The sequence below is a fragment of the Myotis myotis genome, unplaced genomic scaffold (assembly GCF_014108235.1).
Source record: "Myotis myotis isolate mMyoMyo1 unplaced genomic scaffold, mMyoMyo1.p scaffold_m19_p_10, whole genome shotgun sequence".
NCBI classification, from domain to species: domain Eukaryota; kingdom Metazoa; phylum Chordata; class Mammalia; order Chiroptera; family Vespertilionidae; genus Myotis; species Myotis myotis.
In genome coordinates this window covers 72,655,697-72,662,746 of record NW_023416314.1, presented here as the reverse complement: position 1 = coordinate 72,662,746, position 7,050 = coordinate 72,655,697, and the positions used below count along the sequence as shown (strand labels likewise).

Here is a 7,050-nt window from a genome sequence, read left to right as displayed (position 1 = left end):
ACATGTTCAGCTGAACTGAGAACTACATGTGTAATAAATCTCATTTTGAGTACACAGGTGTGATTTCATGCTTTCATTTATTTACTACTCAAGGCTATAGTAATTATAGTGGTTTTTTCTAAAATATGTTGGTAAGACCCAAGTTAGAATAAACAAGGATTTCAGTAATTGAATTAAATAAATACATGGGGTAGAGTATGACAAGTTTAATACTGAGCTAACGCATCTTCTCATTCTTTGTAAGGCTTATAAAAGTGTTTTAAAACTTGCACACTGTTAGTAAATTCATCACCAGAGTGTGAAAACTGTGAACTCTCTTCAAGTAAATCAAATAATGTAAATCCTTCAGTTAACAGGTAATCGCTATTTATGATGATTGTTGAGACATGCAGAAAACCAAATATATGTTCTGTGGGTACCACTCAACATGAGTGGTTTATTAATGCAGGGACTATATATTACAAATGAACAATCAGAGGTAATTTGACAAAGGATTTTAATAAGAGAATCAGGTAGGAGCTATAGTTTGAGTGGGAGACAAATTAATTTCCAGGACACCTTGGGGTGGTTTATTAAGACAATAAATGAATTCTCAAAAATAAGAGATGGATGTTTCCCTTACTTATGAGTTATTTCCCATAAAAAGGCTCTAGGGTTAGTCATGAAAATCTAAAGCTCTGAAATAATCAGCTAAGGGGGATTCACTACAGATACAATGATTTTCAGTTTCTAAAGGCAAGAAGAGGATGAATTTTCAGTTCTAAACATTTGTCTTTCAAACTCTCTTTGTTTATAAAAGATGGCCAAAAACTTCAATCTTTCCACAGTAAAGAATGGTTTCATCTTAGTATGCAATATGTAAGTAATGCATTTTCATTCTTTTTTAAATGATAGTGGGCTCTTTCATTCTTTGATGAGCAAACTTTGCCGGTCACTTCTATTTTAAAGTCATTTATAAGAATCCATTGAACTTGCTTCTGGTATGTCTGTAAGGAGTATCCTTGATGGTATCCTGGATAACACTGATGACATATTATTTGCACACTTAATTAAATGTTAAAAATGAACTGTTTGGATATCTTGGTAATGGCTGAAGTCTCCAAATTAAGTACAGCGAAGTGCTAAAATGCCTTATTTTAAAGTGGACATGTTTGTGCAAGATTTAGCTTTGTGGATCTCTGACCCTTTACCCAGGGGTGGAGGGAGGGTAAGATGAATATGAGGGCGTCCCATATTGAGGATTTCTTAGGAAAGAGTTATTGAATGACTAACTGCCTAGTTCTTCATTCTCCATCAAGATGAGAATAGGAAGGATACTTCTTAAGCCAAGTAATGGTCCTTCAGTATAGGTACTTAGAAAGCATCCCACATGTTATCTGAGGTATGGAGGATAGAAAAACAAGTATATACCTTTTGCCTGGAGAAGTCCAAAGGTGGAGAGATGGTCGAGACTGAACTGTATGTCCACTGATAGTCATGAGGCAAGGTAAATGCCTCCTCCCCAAAAGGAGGTGGAAAGTGAAATCTCTCCCAGTCAAGATTTGGGTTAGGAAGAATTTTTCTTCCATCCAGAGATCATATCCTTCACATCTGAAAAGAGTGTAATGAGAGAGTGCACATCAGGAATGAAGGTGTTAGAGGACTCGGTCTAGGTGTGTCAGTATAAATGGTGATGGAAGGAGGCAGGGAAGGGTCTAAATAATCCAAAAATGCAACCCCGGAGAGAAAGGACAAGCATGTGAGCATCTTTCAAAAATTAAAGGGTGCCAACACTAGATTAACTGTATCTACCAAATTAGGAGGCAGAGCCAGGGCCAGTCTAGTGAATGGGAAAGGAATGGAAGGTAGAAGTGAAGAGAGGAAGTCAAGGTTGAGGGCAATAAAATTGGTTTTCCTGGTTTACCCCTTTTAGTTCAGGCCTTTAAAATCCAATAAGCTGGTTGTATACATAAAGAACAGAGCACGAAAAATTGCCACATTAAGAGGACCCAAATAATAACATTTTTATGAAACATGGGAAACATGATTAACCAATTATGTGTTAAAAGGTATTTTTAACATTCACTTATGTAGTGTGTTTTATATGTCAAGTAGTTTTTTAAGCACTATACAAATGTTAACTGATTTTATCATTTGTAATCTTTATGTGTCAAAATAAAATTGAGGAGCTTTTTCTTTGTACCTCTTTCATTTTAAATTTATTGGAAAGAAATTAGAATTAAACACACACGTGCAAACACCTAATCTTACTTATTTGCATTTTTTTTTATAATCACAAAAATATCTTTACAAAAGCACTTTACCCAATGCTTTGACTTGGGCTAATTGCTGGTTTTGCAATGACCTAGGAAAGTGTAGGTTTTAGTAGAAATTCACTTCTCTACAGATTGAGGATACACAAATAGCACTTTGTTAAGACAAAATTATACTTGAAATGCTCATCAGACCCTTTTAAAACTTTCCTAAAATGCTAATTAAATCTATGCATGGCTGGTGGCTGATGAGAGTCAAAACATCTATAAATGTTATACCCAGATGATCCTCAAGAAGATTTTGTATAAAAATAGCAAGAGCTTGAAAGCAATTTGTTAAATTGTGTAAATTGTGAAAACAGCTAAAACCTATAAGCCTGTCACCAAATTCATTTGGAGAAATTGAAGTAAAGAAATAAATATTTCCCCACTCACAAACTTCTCTATTTTTTCAGTATAATGACTGATTCCTGGGAGAAATACACTGTCCATTTTCATATCAAGATATACAAAATAAAACTGTGTTTGCCAAATATGAAACATGTAACATTGATGAGTGAACTTTTCCAAAATGGCAATTCAGCCCTAGCCAGTTTGGCTCAGTGGATAGAGAATTGGCCTGCGTACCAAAGGGTCCTGGGTTTGATTCCAGTCCAGGGCATGTATCTTGGTGCAGGTTCCCAGGCCCTGGTTAGGGTGCATGCAGGAGGCAACCAATCTAGGTGTCTCTCTCACATCAATGTTTCTCTCTGTATCTCCCTCCCCCTTTCACTCTCTCTAAAAATAAATGGAAAAATATACTTGGGTGAGGATTAACAAAAAAAAAATGTTGGAGACAAGAGAGGAACTCTGTTGTTAGAGAAAAGAGCAGCATATGCTACAATTTTTTTTTAAAAAAAATGCATCCTCTTTTAAAATTACAGAGTGTGTTATGGATCATTTCTAGATGTGTAATGACATGTACTCACCATTATAGTATTAAGCTCAAGAGTTTCACTGGCATCAAAATCCTCTGTGCTCCTTCCCTTCCTGCTAACCCCTGACCTTTCCCCCTGTCTCTATTGTTTTACATTGTCCAGAATATAATGTAGGTTGAATCATACTGAAGGTAGTCTTTTTCAGATTGGCCTTTTTCACCTAATTATATGCATTTCACTGTGTTTTCAAGACTTACTGGCTCATTTCTATTTAGAGGTGAATAATACTCTGCTTCCTCAGTGTACCCCAAATTTTTATCCATTAATGACATGTTGGTGGCCCCAATGATGGTATTATGGATAAAGCTTCATTAATATCTGTGTGCAGGTCTTTGTGTAGACACAGGTTTTCAATTACTTTGAATAAAAGTCATGTAGCATGATTGCCAGATTGGTATGATAAGAGTATATTTACTTCTGTATGAAACTGGCAAACTGCTTCTAAGTTAGACTTACCATTTTGGATTCCCACTAGGAATGAAGGAGAGTTCCTGTTGTTCTACATCCTTGTCAGCATTTGGTAGTGTCAGTGTTCTGAATTTGGACATTCTTTAAGGTAGGTAGTGTTATCTCATTGTTCTTTAATTTGTGTTTTCCTGATAAAAGATGAGTAGAAAATCTTTTCCTATGGTTATTTGCATTTGCATATTATCTTTGGTGAGGTGTCTGTTAAGGTCTTTGGCCCAGTTTTTATTCAGGTTGTTTGTTTTCTTTTGGTTGAGTTTTAAGAATTTTTTGTATATTATTGGTAGCAGACCTTTATCAGGTAAGTTTTCGCAAATATTTTTTCTCAATCTGCGGTTTGTCTTCTCAATCCCTTGACAATGTATTGCAGAGCAGAACTTTTAATTTTAATGAAGTCCAGCTTATCAATTATTTCTTTCATCTGTTGTGCATTTGGTATTATATTTAAAAACTCATCACCATATCCTGGTCATTTAGTTCTTCTCCTGTGTTATTTTCTAGGAATTTTTTTAGTTTTGCATTTTATATTTAGGTCTATGATCCATTTGGATTTCATTTTTGTAAAGGGTGAAAGGTCTGCGTCTGGAATAATTATGGATTTAGCATGATACATTTTGTTTTTATATAGATTTACCTTTGTTTTTGCATAATTACTATTATATTTATATAGAGCTCAATATTTGAAATGGAAAAGTTATAGTATTTTGGAAAGATAAATTACAGGAATTGCTATTTATTTGGTATAGTTCTTTTCACATGGTGTTTAACTAACTTCAAGCTTTTGAAATTGTTTATTCATCTTAAGTTGTTTATAGAAGATCAAAAAGCTATTTTTTCTAGTCATAGAACATTCAAAGTAATGTCTTCCTTTAAAATACCATCACCCTGCTGGAGAGAGTATTTCTAACCAACTCTGCAAAGTAAATTAAAGACAAAAGGAAAATAAGATTAAATAATTTACAAGTAATTATTTTCAGTGATAGCTGATGACATTTATGTCATATTGCCCAAACTCCAGAATTCTACCTATATCTAGAAAATAAAGTAAGTTTTATTTTGTACAATTATTAATATTGCAGATGATGGATTAGAGGTTCAGCACTTTGTTATAAGAGTGATGGTTTAGCCTATCCAGCGTGGCTCAGTGGTTGAGCATCACAATTTCAGGTCAGGGCACATGCCTGGGTTGTGGGCTTGATCCCCAGTGTGGGGTGTGCAGAAGGCAGCCAATCAATAGTTCTCTCTCATCATTGATGTTTCTGTCTCTCTCGCACCCCTTCATCTCTGAAATCAATAAAAAATATTTTTTTAAAAGTGATTTTTTAAAATATGGATCCTTTGACTATGTTCAGTGCATTAAATCCTGTCTTAATTTACAGATTTTACTGTAAATCAAATGGTATTGTAGAATAATAAAACGTCCATTTCTTCTTTTAGAGCTATGTATGCTTACTACATCTATGATAACAAGAATTGTAGTTTTTCCATATTATTTGTTCTCTCAATTTTTTTTAGTAATGAAGTTCAGACACTTTAATGGGGCACATGGGCATTTGGGATAAAGACTGAAAGAATAACATCCGGCCAATGAGATGCAAGCAAAGTTTTAGTTATAAATTCTGGAAAGTGTTCTTTAAGGAAAACAGGTATATCTTTTCTCATATTTTGCCTTCTACTTGCTAGAGTTTGGACAAAGTAGCTGAAACTGGAACATGTTAGACAACATGGTAAACCTATAGGCTGAGGATCAGAGAGAAATGTGAGAGTAAAAGTCTGGATACCTAACAAGTTTAATGAACCAACACAGATTTTCCTTCTACCTACTTCAGGTCCATATGCCCTAGTTTAAAAATCAACTTTCAATGAGCCAATACTCTCAGGGAAGTAGAAAACTATTTGATTCTACAAGATCATTACTGAGCTCAAATAGTAACCCACTTGTATGGCAGTCAGATTGATTTTATTAATACTTTATAACAAAACTTCTCAAGTGTTATTCCAGGAGTATTGATTCCCCAACTTTTTAGGGTGGGTCCTGGATCAGCCAGAGCTGCCAAGCTGGTTGGCTACCATTGATCTCAATATGGCTCAGAGATAAAGTTTTCTGTGCCCCATATTCAGAAAACATTTAGAAAACATTGCAGTATCGTCATATACTTTTAAAAACTATTTAAAACTTCTACCATTTAAAATATGAAATCATTTATTCTGAGATAGTCTAAGAACTTCCCAAAGCCACACCTATTTTAGGCTAGAAAGAAAGTCAGTTAGAATACAAGCTCCCCTGCCTTCAAGTTTCTTACAATATAACACTTTACTTCATAAAATGGCTTCCATTTCTTGCATTTTTGCCACAAAGATGTAAAATTATTGAGCACATGCAGGAGATTATTAATTTTTGAATTATTATATAAGAAATGTGTCCAGGAAAGTGGCCTAATAAAAATAATTTGAATCATGGGCCATTTATATCATGACAGGTGATGAAAGTTAAGTGATGGATGAAAGAGGTCAACATCAGTTTGACAAATAACCAAAATTAATTTTTATCACTAGCAATAAACTATGGTACATCAATAAATTGGAATAATATGCAGTTATTAAAATGAGTAATGTGACTCTCTATGCGATCACACAAAAATGTATCTTTATGAAGGTGATTAAGTGAAAAAGTTCAGATTACAGAGAAAAAATGTGTAATGTAGGTCCATAATCACTTATCCAAAATTCTGGGAAATAGAGCTCTGGATTTTTTATAATGTATTTGGTGTCAAAAACCTAATTGGTTTTGAACTTATTTAGCAGCAAACTTTGACCTAAACTGACATGAGGTGATTTGTAGTTCTTATTTATTCTAATTATTACAAACTAGAGGCCCGGTGCATGAAATTCATGCAGTGGGGGGAGGTCCCCTCAACCCAGTCTGCACCCTCTCCAATCCTGGACCCCTCGGGGGATGTCCGACTGCTGGTTTAGGCCCGAGCGCCAGGTTTGAGCCCAAACTGGCAGTCAGACATCCCTCTCACAATCCAGGACCACTGTCTCCTAATTGCTCACCTGCCTGCCTGTCTGATTGCCCCTAACTTCCCCTCCCCTGATGGCCTGGTCACCCCCAACTGCCCTCACTGCTGGCCTGGTCACCCCCAACTGCCCCCCCACCAGCCTGGTCGGCCCTCACTGCCCCCTCTGCCGGCCTTGGTCACCCCTAACTGCCTCCCCCACCAGCCTAATCACCTCTTACTGCCCCACTTGCTGACCTGGTCACCACCAACTGCCAGCCTGGTCACCCCATGCAGCCTGCTGTTTGGTCGTTTGGTCACCCCTCACTACCCCGCCTGCTGGCCTGGTCGCCCCAC

General features: G+C 36.1%; 1 long non-coding RNA gene across 1 annotated transcript; it reads left to right on the top strand.

Annotated features, from left to right (window-relative positions):
• The first annotated feature begins 256 nt into the window (after positions 1–256).
• Positions 257–5,334, top strand: LOC118664056. The gene is made up of 4 exons (XR_004970256.1): positions 257–356; positions 800–858; positions 3,705–3,785; positions 5,210–5,334. It is a non-coding gene; the product is annotated as an uncharacterized LOC118664056 (long non-coding RNA).
• The last annotated feature ends 1,716 nt before the right edge of the window (positions 5,335–7,050 follow it).